Source organism: Globicephala melas, chromosome 11 (genome assembly GCF_963455315.2).
Source record: "Globicephala melas chromosome 11, mGloMel1.2, whole genome shotgun sequence".
Taxonomy (NCBI): domain Eukaryota; kingdom Metazoa; phylum Chordata; class Mammalia; order Artiodactyla; family Delphinidae; genus Globicephala; species Globicephala melas.
This window is the reverse complement of record NC_083324.2, coordinates 99,143,396-99,160,975: the sequence shown is the minus strand read 5'-3', so window position 1 is coordinate 99,160,975 and position 17,580 is coordinate 99,143,396. Positions and strand designations below refer to the sequence as shown.

Genomic DNA, 17,580 nt, shown 5'->3' with positions numbered 1-17,580 from the left:
ACTGGTAGGAACAGTTAAACTGTAACGGGTGAATGGCTGGGCGCTTGGCTGGCACAAGCCAGGAGCCCCGCCAGAGTCTCAGAAAAATCCTCTCCTGCTTCTGGCAGTGGGAAGGGAAGAGGAACCAGTTTGAAATATAGCCAGAGCATTCTGTTCTCTCATTTTACCAAAATTAAAACTGCTTTACCAAAGCTTGACAGACTTGGGTTTACCAGAACCTAACTGATTTGGGGGGATGGGATATACCTGATTCCAGTCCCCTGTAGACTTTTGTTCTTACCTAATCGGGGGGAAAGCTTATACTTGGGAAAGTCACAGTCCAGAGGCACAGGCTCAGTGAAAGACTGAGAGCTGAGCATAGCACCGCAGGGGGCTTCCCACGCCCAACACCTTACTACAACCTCAGGCTCCTGGATCAGAACAAGGCGTTACAGCTGAAAAAACTGCAAGGCCCAGACCCTGCTTAAGGGGAAGCCAAAGGCAGCGGGGAAGACGAGACAAGGACCCCTCCGTCTCTGACACGTGCAGCCACAGTCGACAGTAAACCCAGCCCGCTCCAGCCAGAGAAACACAAAACCTAACACTAGAGGCCTGTCTCCCCCAGTTCCTTCTGCACAGTACATCCTGGCTGGCTTTCAGCAAAACAATTACAAAGCACACCAAAAGGCAGAACACGCTTTGAAGAGGCGAGTGAAGCATCAGAATCAGCGTCAGATACGGCAGAGATTTTTGAGTTATCGGACTGGGCATTTAAAGTAGAAATGATTTGGGCTCTGATATGCTTAGGGCTCTAATGGAAAAGGTGAACAAAATGCGAGAACAGGTAGGTGTAAGCAGAGAGATAGAAACTCTGGAAAGAATCAAAAGTTAATGCTAGAAATAAAAAAACCCCATTATGGAGATGAAGACTGCCTTTTGGCTCATGGGTAGACTGAGCTGGGCCAAGGACACAGTCAGTGAGATCCATCAGCTGAAATTTCTCAGACTGAAAGGCAAAGGGAAAAAACAATGAAAAATACCCAAACAGAAAACCTGTGAACTGTAGGACAACTATAAAAGATGTAATACATGTGTAACGGGAATGCTGAAAGGAAAAGAAAGACAAAGGAAAACAAGAAATATTTGAAGTAATAATGGCTGAAAAATTCCACCAAATTGATGGTAGCCATCAAACCACTAATCTAGGAAGCTCAGAGAACATTGTGCAGGCAAATTCCAAAACATCTACACTTAGACCTATTGTATTCAAACTGCAGAAGGTCAAAGACAAAGAGAACATCTTGAAGAAGCCAGAGGAAATAAGCACCTTACTTGTAGAGGGACAAGGATAAAGATTCCAGCTGGTTTTTCACAAATCAGTGAAATTATCGGTTAAAAGTGAAGGAGGAATAGACTTCCTCAAGCAAACAAAAATTGAGGGAATTTGTCACCAGCAGATCTGCCTGGCTAGAAGTTGTTAAGAGAAATTCTTCAGAGAAAAGGAAAATGATGTAGGTCAGAGACTCTGATGTGCAGAAAGAAAGGAAGAGTGTGAGAGGAGGAATAAATGAAGGGGCCTCTCGGTTCCCGCCCCTGATGCTGTCCTCATGTCCAGCACCCCTGTTCCCACCCATGCTGAACAATACAGACACGAAGAACAGTGCGTTGTCGGTTCAGAAAAGGAAGAGACGCTTTCTCAGCCCACAGCTGCAACTGAAACGGACACAGCAAGTTCTCTGGCTCATGGAAGGGAGAAATCTACTCCAAAGACTGTTGGGCAGCACTGCAAATAAGGAATGAAATATGATGAAAGCCACCTTCCCCTGGCTTTATGGCTTTACAGGCATTGGTAATGTACCTTATTGTGTCTTACGCCACAGAACATTTTCTTACAGTATCATCCTGCCAGTTACATTGTAGCAACATTTTGAGGCCAATCAGAGCTTCAAAAAAAGGAATTGAATATGTTGGGTAGACATTATGAGCTCTTTAAAAGCCAAAAATTATTACCGCTTTTTAAACTAGAAATGAAAAGGCCACTGAAGGATCCTATACGTTTTAACTTTTAATAAGGGAAATATTGATTGCTGTCACCCACAGAAGCAGAAAACCCTTTGCGGTCAGTCCTCCTCCCTTTAAAGAGAAAGAATAAAGGGTTCTTGAGACCAAAAAGTAAGAAAATCGCTGTGGATTATCCCCAGCTGTGCCTCGTGCATTTCTTGCTATGACCTCATCAGGAACCACTGTTAAGAAATTTCAAGTACCTGTGTGAGTCCCTGTCTGGGTCTAGGTTTTTGGTCCTTTAACCCAGGAAGCTGGTTGTTGGTGACCTGAGCGACTTGGAACCACAGTTAGCTTCTTTCCTTTTTGGCTCTTTGTCTAATTTGTATGTTATTTTTTCCTCCTCTACTATATTTTTCTTATTCTTCCTTAACATTTTTCCTTTTTTCTTCATTCTTTTACTTTTTAATTAACGAGTCCACAGAGCCCCTCCAGCCTGCAGAGGCTATTCCTCACAGTCCAGAGCATGAGGCCTTGAATCACACCAATATCCTGAAACTGTTCGAGGTGGTTGAGACCCAGGAGACACTCTTCCTGGTCATGGGGTACATCACCGGAGGAGAGATGTTTGACTCCGTGCTGGACCCCGGCCGCCTGGAAGAGAAAGAGGCCTCGGCAGATTCCTCCAGGTGGTGTCCGCTGGGCAGGACTGTTTTCTGTTTTTCTCTTCATTCTCTGTTAATTTTACAGTGTTTCTAATCAGTGATGACAAGGACTGTTTTCCCAGTAGGATCAGAGACCCAAGACTTATGTTACTGGGAAAGACCTTAGAGACTCCCCTTGTTTACAGACTCACAGAAGTTACATTCCTGGCCCAAAGCCACAGCTAGTTGGTGAGAGAATTGGGATTCAGCGCTGAGGCCAGCTGAGTGCCTTCCGTGGCATCCCCCTTGTTATGCCTGGAGCTCCTCCACAGACGTTCTCATGGCCCCTCAGTGGTCATCCGGTCCCTGCCTTTTAAGGGAAGGGATTCAGAGGGCTGCGTGAGCAGGTATTGAGCAGAATATACGACTTGTTTTTCTTGGTGTTCATAGAGAGTAAAAACCTGCTTGATCAATTCCTGACCCTGAACCCCAGTGAGAGGCATGTTAGAGGGAATCATGAGGGACCCATGGATACATGGGGCCCCGAGGAGGGACTGGAACCCCCCGACTACTGGAGGACCCGGCAGACTGAGTCAGTGCTGTGCCTGGGCTACACGTGGGAATCGGTCCAGGACGCACTGATGGGCTTGAGCGTGACGAAGTGACGACCACCTGTCCGCTCCTGGGCTACAGGACACCCCAGCTGGAGGGCTGCACCGTCCCCATGAAGCCCCGCCCTCAGCCGACCCACTCACAGCCGCAGTCCTTCCCCGGCCTGTGAGCTTGTGCCCTAAACCTCGGGCTCCACAGCCTCCCGGGCTCAGGGCTGTGGCCTCTGGTTGGTGACACCGTGTCTCTCGAGTGGGCAGTTCGGTCGTGGGAGAGATGAGACAAGCAGCCACGGTGAGCAGCACTTTTCAGAGTTCCTTGTGAATTAACTTGTCTGCAGTCCCCTGAGTCCTTCTCTGCACAAGCAGGGCAGGGCCCTGAGCACAAATTCTACCTGAAAGAAAAATGGAGCTGTCCAGAGTGCTGGAATCGCTGAGCATGATGGAGCCCTGTTCAGCTCAGGGGACAGTGCCCTGCAGGCCTGGGGTGCACTAGCGCCCCAGGAGTCACAGCATTAGGAGGAGCCTGATCCAGATCTAACAGGAGGGCGGTGGCTCAGGGCAGCCTCCCTGCTCCTCTCTGCTCCTTACGAGCTGGAGGGCAGACACGGAGTGATGCCTTCGGCCTGAGCTGTCTGTTTAAAAGTCACTTGTGAAAGTGGAAGAGCCCCTTTCCCCTGGCCAGTCCTTTCCTATTTTGTACAAGTTAATTTATCCAAGTCGTTAATATTTTGACTCCTGAGGGAATATTAGGAGCTGGGTACGTAAATACGGATGATAAATATTTGTTAAACAAATGTATTTATTGGGCAGCTACTGTGTGCTTGGATGGTGCTAGAGCTAGAAAGCTGATAAGATACAGTGCTTGTCCTCCAGGAGCAGTAATTAGTTGGAGATTCAGTCACAAGTATTTATTACGTGCCCAGCACCCAGCAAGTAATAAAGAAGCGTCTCTTTACTTTTAGTTGGTGAATGGTGCAGATGAGTGTAGAGGCTGGGCCCTGAACCCGGCCTGGGGGTTTGGGAGGTTGTAGGGAGTGGAGGGAAGGTGAGGCTTCCTAAAGGAAGTGAGGATTGAGTGCGTGGGTGGGTGGAAGTGAGCTGGCTGAGGAAGGACGGGATAGCAGGGAGCTTCGGAGACCCGGCCCTGACAGAGCAGAATGTACATGTCAGGAGTGCATTTAGCAGTGAGCTGTGTGCGTGGTGAAAACAGTATTCCGTTCACTTGGAAAGGTAGGTGGAGGTAAGTTCTGCGCTGCTGGGGTCCAGCAGAGGCACACAGCAGCTCCACGTGCCTTCCTGGGTTGCCCGGAACATAGACATTAACTGAGAAGATTTCAGATGCATGAACTCAGTGCTTTCCATAGATGTTCTGTAGGACACAAGGTGCTTGGATATTAATAAGTGCCACGTGATAAATAGGTCCTAGGGTCCAGTTGGTTCAGAAAAGGCAAGAGATTAGAGTCCACTCTGTGTCCCTTTGTCTGTGCATGTCCCAGCAAACATTTATTTACCAAACAGTGCTTTTCTGTGTCCACACCCCAAACCACTACCCCTGACACCCTCTTTTGTCTTTAGCTGAAGGTGGCGTTTAAGCTGAGCGCCTCAGCCTTTTGGTGAGTTACTCAGGTTTCCTGGGTCTCTCCCATGTTACATGTTCTTAAACTTTTTATTTTTTCCTGTTAATCTGTTTCATGTCAATTTAATTCTTAGACCAGCCAGAAGAACCTAGAAGGATAGAGGAAATTTCTTCCTTCCCAACACAGGTATAGTTCAGGTACTGCTATGGAACTAGGATATAATAGTGACCAAAACAAACAAAAGGGTTTACAGTCTGGTGGGTCAGACAGATTTCCATCAAATAATCACATAAGTAGATATAAATTTAATTGGAAAATGATCTGGTAAAACAATTCATGTTTTAAGGCACGACAAGAAAAATTTAAACGGTTTTTTTTTCTCTGCCCATCGTTTGGGCCTCCTCCCTCCCCTTTGGTGTGCCTCGTGCGTCTGCAGTGTGCATTAACCAGACCCCCACCCCAATGGCAGAAATGCCTGCTCAGCCATAAAGATAATTTTTCTTCTCCTGGTGCCAGCCATGTAACTCCTTAGAAGATAACATTCATTTCTCAATCCTGTATGGGGTCACGATGATCCATGCCTTTACTTGGACATATCTTTGGTGAACTTTTTTTTTTTTTTTTTGCGGTACGCGGGCCTCTCACTGTTGTGGCCTCTCCCGTTGCGGAGCACAGGCTCCGGACGTGCAGGCTCAGCGGTCATGGCTCATGGGCCCAGCCGCTCCGCGGCACGCGGGATCCTCCCGGACCGGGGCATGAACCCGTGTCCCCTGCATCGGCAGGCGGACTCCCAACCACTGCGCCACCAGGGAAGCCCATCTTTGGTGAACTTTATGTACAATGCAAAGTATCATTTCCCTTAAAGATAACAATTGGTATAGAACAGGCTGGGTCAATTTACCTGGGGATGTACTGGGCTGAACCTAATGGAAGTTCTTAGCTTAAGTACTTACTTATGACCTTATTACTGTTATTAGTTGTATTATTTGTATTCTGCCTATTTTACTAGATTATTGGCTTTGCGTTGTCAAATGGGTGACTTAGTCTCCCATAAAAATAATGATGACTAGGCGACTTCAAACGATTGACTAAGTATGTAGTTCTATAGGATCGATGATTGTAGTACTAGTTAAGTCAATCTAGAGTTGACTTAATGTGTAGGTTAGGATGTGCTTAGATTAAATGCAAATACTATACCATTTTATATAAGGGCCTTGAACATCTGGATTTCAATATTCCTGGGGGCCCTGGAACCAGTCCCCAGCACATACTGTGGGACAACTTTATTTACTATGGAGGTACCGATGAAATACTCATAAAGATAGAATAGGGCATACAATTAATTGTCATAAGACGTGAAAATTCTAGAAGTTTTTCCTCCAATCTGTAATATTTTCCCTCTCAAGAAAGGTTTATTTTTCCCCCTTTAACTTCTATAATTTTAAAGGTCCACTGGGTCATTTAAACTGATACAGTTCTGATGGACAGAATGATGTTGCATACAACCTGTCTTTCATGCCATCTTGCAATTGCCCTGCTTTGCCCAAGAGAGATACCAAGGTTTGGCCGTATGAAGATGGGGCTATTTTTCCATTATGACTTTAGAGTTGCTCCAAAGACCTGCTCCTGCTTTCCTTATACTCCATATTGTACAAGTAGCAAGTCATACTTTTCAGTCATATACTTTTAATTATGAGTTTCTGTTATGTTATGAATATTTAGGGTGGAAAGCAGCTGTCGTCCAGAATCTCACCTGGGTTTCGGGTTTACTGCCAGCTACCTGGGAGGACAGAGCTGAATGACCAGTTTGGTGAAGGGCTCATTACTGCTGGGCCTTAGGGAAGAGCTGGTAGGAAGCTGGCCTCACCGAGGACTTTCGTGCTGCCCCTTGTTCTGCAGTGACAGCAGCTCCTGCTGTACAGTCCTGTAAATGTATTCATAAAAGAGCGAGGATGACGCATATTCAGTTTACCTGCTTGAAACTGACTGACATTACCTCTGGGATTTATTCTCTCTACCAATTAATTTTTAATCTATTCCACCTTTCTCTTCCCTTACCTGCCAGTCACTGCTCTTTTCAGGGATAATTGCAAGGAAGAAGAGACTGTGATTTTCTATCAGTGTGTTGGTCACCATTGCATTCTGCTATTATGTGAAAATGTGGATCCTCCCACCTCGCAACCATCATTTCTTCCCTTTCTCAGTTCTTGTTCTGTTTCTTGTAAGTTTTTTGAACATGTCGGTGAAGGAACATTTGAATCATTTTGGTGAGATGAATTTCCTTCTGCCAACGTCTGAAGAGCACACTTTCCGGGACCCAAAGCATAGGTATATGAACAACTCTGTACACACAGTGTTGGAGAAAATGTAGCTGTTTACCCTGACACTTCAATGAAATGAACGACAGAGTCCAGCCTTCCCTCTGCCTTTCTGGGCTTGGCTGGCGGCCCCTGGGATGCTGTCCCATTTCTGGGAAGATGTGCACTGAGGTTACGGGTTCGGAGAAAGGAATGTCAACTGGCTGTCCACCGAGAACACGTCCCGTGTTCCCTTGTCACTTCCCCGCCTCCTTAGATTGTCATGTTGAGAGACAAGCCGTCTTGCTTCGGGAGGGCGTTTGTTAGCAGCACTGCAAACGTCTGCATCCTTGTACGTCGATGTAGCTCATAGGCGCAGAGCTCGAGAAGTTTGAGCATTTATCAGAAATGGCTTTCACCTTTCTTAGTACTCCTTTTTAGTTTGGTTATTCCTTTTAGGTTAACAAAGAATGTTTCTGTGTTGCTTGGATGCTTCAGAGACACATTAGCATATCAGGTCCTCCTGGACATCTCATCCCCTCGTAAGCTGGCAGAGCTCTGGTGGATGTTTTGAATTTTTCCCCCTCTGTCAAAGGGGAGAGGAATTGCTGACATCTACTTGTGCCTGAGCGCTTGAAGCAACTCTGTTTCCAGCTTTTATATCACCACTAAGGAAATTGCCAGAGTCATGCATTGTTAATTTTGCTCCCTGATGTTAAGTGCACCTGATGGGTCCGCTGAGCGCTGCCCCCTCTGCCATCCAGCGGCAGGCGGGGACTCGCGAGACCCCAGCCGCTCTGCCTGCCTCCCCGGACAGGGGCGCTCAGCTGTGTCCTCCCTCCAAGCTCCAGCAGGACGAGGGTCACTCAGTTGCTGAAGAGCAGGGGGGCCATGGGCGTTTCTGTTTGCTTATCGTAGGGCACACGACCTTCCTGCAGCTCAAGCAACAGGTTCTGAAAAACTAGTGTCACAACTATTTTGCATACATTTTCAGGTTACCTATGGAAAAAAAATGTCCACTTGTTGAGGAAGGTGCCTCTCACGATTTATGCTTTGTGATAAAATATTTCAAAAATTCCAAAATGTTTTCCTTATTAAGCACCATGAGAAAGATGAAAGGCAGATGAGCAAATATTTCTAATTTGTGCAGTATATGTGATGGATGAATTAGTTATAAAACAATCATCGCTCTAGTGGTAAAATGTCAAGAATTGCCAGTTTAAAAAAAGAAGTCCAAGGTTTAATAAACATATGAAGACATTATAGACATCACGAGTAATCCGTGAAGTGCATACATTTTAAAGCATCAGATTGGCGGAGGTGAAAAAACAATCCTCAGTGTCAGGGAGGAACTGGAAGTGTGACTTCTTTCTTATCATAGGTATGCTTTTTTTTTTTTTTTTTTTTTTTTTTTTGCGGTACGCAGGCCTCTCACTGTTGTGGCCTCTCCCATTGCGGAGCACAGGCTCCGGACGCGCAGGCTCAGCGGCCATGGCTCATGGGCCCAGCCGCTCCACGGCATGTGGGATCTTCCTGGACCGGGCCACGAACCCGTGTCCCCTGCATCAGCAGGCAGACTCTCAACCACTGTGCCACCAGGGAAGCCCAGGTATGCTTTTTGAAGTATTATGACAACTTAGAAGATGCACATGCTTTTTTGACATGATGGTTACCTTTGTCCAGGATTGCTAAATATGGCATTATTTATGTCACGTGACCATCAGTGGGGAGCTTACTGGGCCCAGTTCCTCTGAGCTCCAACTCTCTGCATCCAGGGCTTACACTTAGCCCCAGGGGAAGCCCAAGTTGCTGTGCTGGTGACTGAAACGACTTTTATTCTGGACAGAACGATCACAGATTCTAGAGCAGGGGCCCTGACATGTTGTCAGAAGGAACGCTTTTCATTTCCTTCCATCAAATCATGAACATCTGCACGGGGCCGTCCTGGCCAACGGCCTCATAAACAAGTTGATAGAGGGTAACTCTTCTGCAATTTGATGTAGACCCGCTGGTACAGTATGTTTAAGTTTCTGTAGGATGCCGATTTCCAAAATCAGTCATGTACTCTGCCTTGTTCAATTTCTCCCAACATTAGAGTGATGTTCCAAAATTATGAACATCTAGAATGAACTCACCTGTGTCTCTAAATTGACTATAATTGCTGTCCTGCCATGGTTGAGGTGCTTGTGAGCTGTTTTTAGTCATAACGTTTGTGATAACAAATACATTTTTTTCTTCCAAATTTCTGGACACCAGCTGGGTGTCCTACAATTAAATTAAATTCTGTACTGACTACCTGGCGTTAGCTCAAACCCTGTAGGTGAAGGGCTAAGTCCCACCAGACTTCCCCTCCTTCAAATGCTTGTCACGATCTGGGTCTCCACCTGTACCTTTCACCAAGCAGCTGTATCTTTGGTTTCCATAACCCCCCCGTCCTCAGGTTCAACTATTTGCTAGGTTGGCTCACAGAACTCAGAAAGTGCTTTACTCAGTATTACGGGTTTATGATGAAAGATATAACTCAGGAACAGCCAAATGGAAGAGCTGCGTAGGAGAATGTGTGGAAAGGGGGCAGGGTGGGAGAGTGGGACCTCTCCACCCTCCCACCACTGCGATGTGCTCACCACCCGTATGCTCTCTGAACCCCATAACTTAGAGATTATTATGGAGGTTTTATCATGCAGGCATGATTACAACAAGTACAGGGATATTGTGGGTTAGAAAACAAATCAGAAACGTGGCATCAAAGAAATTTCATGTTCATTAACAGACCTCTTTGGATTATGCCTCCAGGCTCCCCCAGAGATATCTTCATTCATTAACTCTGATGAGGTCGTTAGATTTGAATAGTAAGAACATGTGAGCATGTGAACATATATACGTTGTAACTTCTGAAAGACTGTACAGATGTTAGCATTATTAGGTCAATACTGTTCGCTGATAATCTTATTAAAGACTGTCGAATATTTTTGGGACCATCATTTCTAATGAACTCTGAAGTTTTCAGGTATCTACCTCAGTCAGCCATCTTTGGATAAAAGATTTAATTTTCTCTCTTGTATTGTTTACTTGAATTAATCGTGGTGGTCTGCATTGTAATGTCTCCTCTTTCAGAGTGTCTTTATTAGACGGATGCGTTGTAGTCTTAAAGTGCTTTGTACGTAGATACTCAGAATGAGAGGTTAACTGGAGCCCATGTTTCATATCTTCTGGGAGCATTTAAATGGCTCTGCTTTCACCGTGTCCAGCCTGCCCTGCTGAACCTGTATTACTCCTTAGGATTCACTGAGCACAGAAAAGGGCTCAAAAAATAGTGCTGTCCTGGTGGCTGGGATTTCCTCTTATCTGACCCTGAAGGTTAACTTGACGGACGTTCATCTCTATGTTACTTTGGCATCTTAGGACCAGGAGTGGAAGGTCAGATACAAGGACGTATGTAAGGGAGAGCTGGGGGTTAGTTGCCCCACTCCCACGTTGGTTGTTACTGGGTCACAGTAGGGTTGGGTCTAAAGGAAGTGTGAGATCACTATGGACAGAAATGGACCACAAAACAAGGTGTGGGGAATATTCCCTGTGGTCCAGGCGAATATCAGAACATTGGCTGCTTCTCAGGGCAGGTTCTACCCCTGTTCCTGGTCTTAAAGGGGGCGTTACTCTGAACCCGTTGTCCACTGTTACCAGTGTAATTTGTGGTCTCAGAACTTGTGTGAGGATGTATGTGTGGTTCAGTGAAAGTCATGTGCAATTTCTTCAGACCTTATGTGCCAGCTATTCGGCAAATGACTTTAAATGCATTATTTCATTTAGTTTTCACAGAAACTGTGAAATGGGCATTCTTCACCCCTATTTTTCAGACAAGAAACTGAAGTCCCGAGACGTAACATGATTTGTCAGGCTCCAGGTTAGGTTTGCAAAGTACTGGAGCCAGGAATCAAACCCAGGACTGTGTCACTCTGGTGACCGACGGACCCTGGGCACCTACTGTGTGGAGAGCCCTGGGCAGACACCAGAAATGCACAGAAAACTAAGCTGCCTCCACGTCAAGAAAGGTGACACATTGTCCTCATCAGAATGCTAAGGAGGTGCCAAAGTGACTTAATTAAAAGCACTGCATAAATGCATGACATTATACCAGGTTGGCAGTGGTTTCCTGCCAATATATGAAGTGCTGAGAATCAATGGGAAGAAATATATGGTTATAAAACAGAAATGAGCAGAGCGCAGGAAGGCTGATTGAAAGCGCGGGATGCTAGAAAACCTGCAGATTTATTTATGTGACGTTTGGAAGATGCTGCTCTAGCAGTTTCTGGCTGGTTTTGATGACTGATGATGTACCTGAAGTAGCTGAGCTACGCAGATTAACCAGCAGTGCTTTCTCCAAAAGCGTGCTCCCTCGGAGAACCTTACTTTCCTGCACCTGAAGGGCACGCAGCTGTGTTACATTGGGTATAAGATGCCTTAGGGTCAGAGAGGAAACGCAAACAAAGGCAGTCTTATGTGGTTTCAACACCATTTATCAGTGTTCTGCCTGTGAGAGCCTGCCTGAGCTCATGGTGATAAAGTGTGAAGGGCAAGGGTGTGTCAGTGTTCACAGGGGAAGATGGTTCCAACTAGGACAAGGGATTAAAACCACAGTGGTTCAGTAATAAGGAATATAGGAGAGCAGATATTAGATTTGCTTTTATTCAGCAAAGTGAATAATTCTGAGTTGACTCAGTTCTCAGGTTTATAGGTTAAATCAAGAATGCTGTACTAACATTGAGTTTCTGATATGATTTTTAAAATTTAATCCAAAATACCTGGGTTTTTTTTGTTGTTGTTGTTTTGGGGTTTTTTTGGTATTAGTAACTTGTAAAATGTACCATTCTGCTCTTTTAATTGTCTAGGCATTTTCTTTCACCAAGTACTCTTTTGTTCTGTTTTGATGGAATTCTGTCAGTGAAATTAAAGAAAACTAAACCATGTGCTTGGGAAGAGTCAATATTTAAGTGATGCTATGTATTTTGATTTTACTTGAAACAGGTGGGAAGGGAGAAGAAAGAAATTTGTGCATAGAACTCACCCATTGTGTGCCAGGCACCCTCTTAGATGCCATGTGTATACATGTTGATATATTTATATGTCTATATAATGTTATCTCACTTTGCATAGCGTTTATAACCATTTTGCAGATGACAACATTGTGGTTTCAAGAGATTAAATGACTTGCTGGTTAAGACAGGTTTAGAATTTGAACCCAGGACTTTTTCTTTCAAAGCTCTTATTTTTGTTGGTGTTTGCTGCTGTCTCCGTTTTGAAAAGACTGAATTGCAGTTATCGGAAGATTACGGAACACAGAGTGGTGAAGTCGTAGTGTTGCTTTCGATCCACTTGTTTTGAGCAACACGATCATATTAAGTAGATGTTTTCAAGAGGGTCCTAGAGTGAGTGTAGAAAATGTGTGAGGAGAGCTCTGCCTTGCTAGGTTCTGAGCCCTTTTTCAAGGATATGATCACCTAGAGTGGAGGAAGCTGCCTTTGTGGATTGCTGGCCTCTGCTTACAGTTGAGTTTTAGACATTTTTATCGGCAGCTGTCACTTGTGAAACTGTGCTATTTGGTGGCCGTTTCGCTTCACTTGTCTGACTGGCCCCTTGGCATTTTGACCATGCCCAGCGAGCTGTCAGACCAGCAGCACACCACCTAAGTGTCTGTTGTGACTTTGAACTCTGCCTTCGCTCATCTGGTCTGTGCACCATCTGCTGCGTCTTCCCTGATCCTTTCTGGCTCTCTAGACTTTACGCATCCATCACTGCCTATCCGCCCGGGCCCTCACCTCTCCCGTAGACGCATCCCCCGTCATTCTCTGCGTTGGCTGCTCCTCCTCTCGCACGTCTGTGGGTTCTCTGGCTGTCCTCTAGTTGATCATACGCTCCTTTATAATGTATTTCTCTGTGTCACCGTGAATACTGCGGAGCTCTAGCTTCATGTATTTTAAACTCTTTGATGTCATGGATGGTGATTTGAGCAACAGTATTCTAGGACTTCAAAAAAAAACTCCTTACAAAGTATTTCATGTGACTTCATTTTAGTAACCTCTTTGGCAATACAGGCGTAAAATAGTTTGATCATGCACGGTGTCACAAAGAGTGCAGGGAGCCTGACACTTATACATCGTTGGTGGGACTCCTAACCAGTGCACTCCCGTTGGGGACATCCATTTGGCCCTATCTGTTCAAGTTTAAGATGCATAAACCATTTGACCGTGCAATTCAGCTTTTAGGAGTTGATCCTAAAAATGCTTTTATGTATATGCAAACATGTGAACAAGGGTGTTGTTTATAGATTTATTCATTTTAGCAAGAAATTGGAAAAATTTAAATGTTCAATAGGGAAGTGGCTAAATACATTGTGGGGCTTTCATATGATGGAATACCCTGCACCTTGTAAAAGAATGAAGTAGATCTACGTGCGCTACTGGACTTCTATGGAGTATCTTCTGTATAAATTAACTGACAAGAATAAGGTGCAGAACAGATGCTAACATTTGCATAAAAATTAAGTCTGTGGGGTTGGGGGTATATGTGTGTGTATAGATGCATACAGTTGTATAGCATGGAAACTTGCTTATAGGGCAGTCCAGGAGGCAGTAGAAGTTTGTTCTTCACTGCTTACCCTTTCATAACATTTGAATGTTATTATTATGTATGATTTTTCTATGAAAAACATTAGATTACTTTTTTATTTATAAATTTATTTATTTATTTTTGGGTGCGTTGGGTCTTCCTTTCTGTGCGAGGGCTTTCTCCAGTTACGGTGAGCGGGGGCCACTCTTCATCGCGGTGCGCGGGCCCCTCACTGTCGCGGCCTCTCTTGTTGCGGAGCACAGACTCCAGACACGCAGGCTCAGTAGTTGTGGCTCATGGGCCTGGTTGCTCTGCTGCATGTGGGATCTTCCCAGACTAGGGCTCGAACCCGTGTCCCCTGCATTGACAGGCAGATTCTCAACCACTGTGCCACCAGGGAAGCCCTTAGATTAATTTTTTTAAAGTCTGGTAGTACAGCTTAAAATTCCCAAGTCTATTGACTTAACAGTAGATGAGATAATGTGTATATAGAGCTTAGCATAGTTCCAGATATAATAATGGGTTTTCAGTAAATTAGCATGAGTGGCGGCCATGGCAGAGATGGCGGTGGAGTAGTATGAGGATGTCAGAACTTTACGCCGAAGAACCCCTTGTGACAGAGAACAGCTAGTGTTTCATCCCCCCATCTCTGCCTCACCTGGGCATTTGAGTTGTCTTAAAGAGGTGGTCTAAAGTATGAAATAGTGTATAGTTCTGGTGCTTTGGTTTAAAAGATAAAGTTAAAAAATGTTTTTCTTTGTTCTTTTCTGTATTTCCGTGTTTGTTTTTTAACATAAAATAATTGTGTATCTCTTAATATCAGAGAAAAAAATTAAAAACTAATGTATCTCCTCAGGGTAAAAGCAATTATTCAGTCAAACTTTGCAGTCTTGACAGATGAGCCGTGCCATCTTGTGGTGTGGAGCCTTGTCCACTGCCATCTAGCTCCGGCTGTGTATAACCCCTGTTTCCAGAAGAGGCTTTCTCTCTATAAATTAGGGTTAGGGTCTGATGTTGCCTTTTGATGATTTCCGTCACGATTTAGTGATTTCCGTGAAGTCGTTGGAACGGAGTCTGCTTCTGAGTCACGTGCCATCTGTTGCCTCTTGACCTGTGGGAACACCAGTCCCCAGCACGTGTGACTGCCAGGTGTGGTTGTCAGGAATTCCTGCTTCCAATTCAGCGTCCTCATCTCGGGTCTTTATTGCTGTCAGTGACTCACACATTTGCAAATTCCTTGTCCATTTCACTTCTGCCCCATCTGATCCTTTGTGAGGACCAAGGCCAGAGAGAGGAACAGGTGCTCTCCTGGAAACCGTGGCCAAGGGTAGTGGGAATAACAAGGAGGGAGAGATCCACGGGTGACCTGCAGGGAGACCACGTGCAGTGCTTTGTGTCCACGTTTCTTCTTCAGAGTGTTGCAGCTTTCTGGTTTGATGGGCTGTATTCATAAGACTATTAATAGATGTGTTTTTAAGCTTTGTGTCCCACAGTTAGGTATTGATGTTATTTTTTTTGACCAGTATTAAAAATCTAGAATTGATTTAATTAAATGCACATATGTCATTCAGATAGAAATGATTTCAAACCCTGCTGCTGCTTTTTTTTTTTCTGTTCCAATAAACCTTTGTTTGCAAAAACAGGCAATGGGGTTTGGGAACTGGATAGAGGTTTCACAACACTGCAAATGCATTATATACCACTGAATTATTCACTTTAAAATGGTTCGTTTTGTGACATATGAATTTCACCTCAATAAATTATTATTATTATTTTAAAAAAATTATTTATTTATTTTTGGCTGCGTTGGGTCTTCGTTGCTGTGCGCGGGCTCTCTCTAGTTGCTGCGAGCGGGGTCTGCTCTTCTTTGCGGTGCGCGGGCTTATTGCAGTGGCTTCTCTTGTTGCTGAGCATGGGCTCTAGGTGTGTGGGCTTCAGTAGTTGTGGCTCGCGGGCTCTAGAGCACAGGCTCAGTAGTTGTGGCGCACGGGCTTAGTTGCTCCGCAGCATGTGGGAATCTTCCTGGACCAGGGCTCGAACCCATGTCCCCTGCATTGGCAGGTGGATTCTTAACCACTGCGCCACCAGGGAAGCCCCAATAAATTATTTTTAAAAAGCAAATAGGCAGTTGATGGGATTTGGCTCACAAGTAGTAGTTTTCTGACACGTGACCAAGATCAAGCTTTAATTCTTTGCTTAAACTCATTCCAGGCAACCCTAATTTGCAGTTATGTAACATCTACCTGCATACTTATGACAGGTCACTCACTACCCCACAAGGTACTTTTTTTTCCACTTATGGACAGACCCTGATCCTATCTGGAGGGTTTTTTCATATACAAAATATCCCTCCCTATGCCTTCTATCCACAGAGGGTTTACTTATGTTATGATTGTCTCCTTCACTAAAGGAACTCCATGCTGGGTTGATTTAAAGGATGAGTTCACTCGGATTGGGAAATACTGGAGGGGAACATGCTTATGTGCTAAAGCACCAGGCAAAGAGAAACTGAATCCCTTAGTTAAAGATACTCGACAGCATGGAGTGACTTCTCTCATACACACACACGTCCATCATCAGCAGATTTTTATTAGATGGAAGATACCTAGGTCTGGCTCAAAGGAACGTGGTGACAATTGGCAAGCACTCCTCCACAGAGCAGAGGAGGCACTCCTGGCTGTGGAGATGGGTACTTACGATATTGAGGGTCAGGGTCTCCTGCTTGACTTTGGCCACCTAGGAAGCTCTTCCCCTTGGCACTCATTATCACCAGTGCTGGCATGAAAGGGTCTGCAGTGCGTTAGTTCAACTTGGCTAACAGTTCTTCCTGTTCTGGCTGGGCTTTGAACCTTCCCTTGAAGTCTTCTTCAGTGTGCTCCCTCACTGACAGTTTGACTCCTTCAGGACGATTGCTTTGGATTATTTCCAAGAAAATCTCTGCAAACGTAGCGCTCAAACCACTGATCTGAACCACTCACGCATGGGTGGTAAGAACTGAGTCCAGGAGCATTTTGCTGCCTTGGTTCTGCAACTGCAACACCTCCATGGTTTTGGTGGGCCTCGCATAACTTTCCTCGACTTTAATGGAGAGATGGTTGCAGAGGTTGTGAACATATTGGGCATAACTCTCTGCCAGGGCCATATCATATGCAGTCAGGTGAATGTTTCAAACCCCATATTCATCATCTGTCCCCGAATTAATAGGTCTCACTTCCACTTTCCCCTCTTCTTCTTGGGCTCTTGTGCTTTAACTAGGTGCTTGCATCTTCCAATGCCACGCGTGGGCTGTGACCTGTAGTGCCGACTGGTGCTCAGATGAATGCCACCTGCAGAACAGATGGGATTCTCTCTTGAAGTTCTGAACCTCAAGAGGGAAAAGACTTACTTAAAAATGGTGTCATTCCTCAGACACAGCGCCTTTCCCAGAGCTCCATTCATCCTTCGCTGCTGCGCGGCCTGTAATTGTGCCAGCTGAAGATCGGCCCAAGCAGCCGCGACCCCTGGGCGTCCGGAAACCAATCCTGCTTCTTCTGAACAGACATTCTTAGGTGAAAGTCAACATGTTCCTGAGCAATTAGAAATTATGATGTAAATCATTTTTCTTTAATATTTTAGCAATGCTTTTAGGTGACATACAATTACATTGGGTGATTCGATGTGTAGAACTGTCATGAATTAGTTTTTCACTATTACTACCAGAGATTTAAGTTTATGGGGAAATTGGGTGACCAGTCATCAAAGCAAATATAATATTTAACAAAGTAGAAGGTAAAAAAATTTAACACTTGGTATGTAAACACAGACTAATTTTTAGTTAGTCTCGTTGTCGAATAGTAAGTGGTGGTACTTTTATATACAGTGAGTGTAG

The 17,580-nt window shown here is 44.9% G+C and overlaps 1 protein-coding gene and 1 pseudogene across 8 annotated transcripts in view; one reads left to right on the top strand and one right to left on the bottom strand.

The window, feature by feature from the left end:
- The window catches only part of FARS2 (phenylalanyl-tRNA synthetase 2, mitochondrial), a 509,124-nt gene that overhangs the window by 28,932 nt on the left and 462,612 nt on the right, over nt 1–17,580 (top strand). The window lies entirely within an intron of this gene.
- On the bottom strand, nt 16,513–17,150 carry LOC115866186 (large ribosomal subunit protein mL48 pseudogene; annotated as a pseudogene).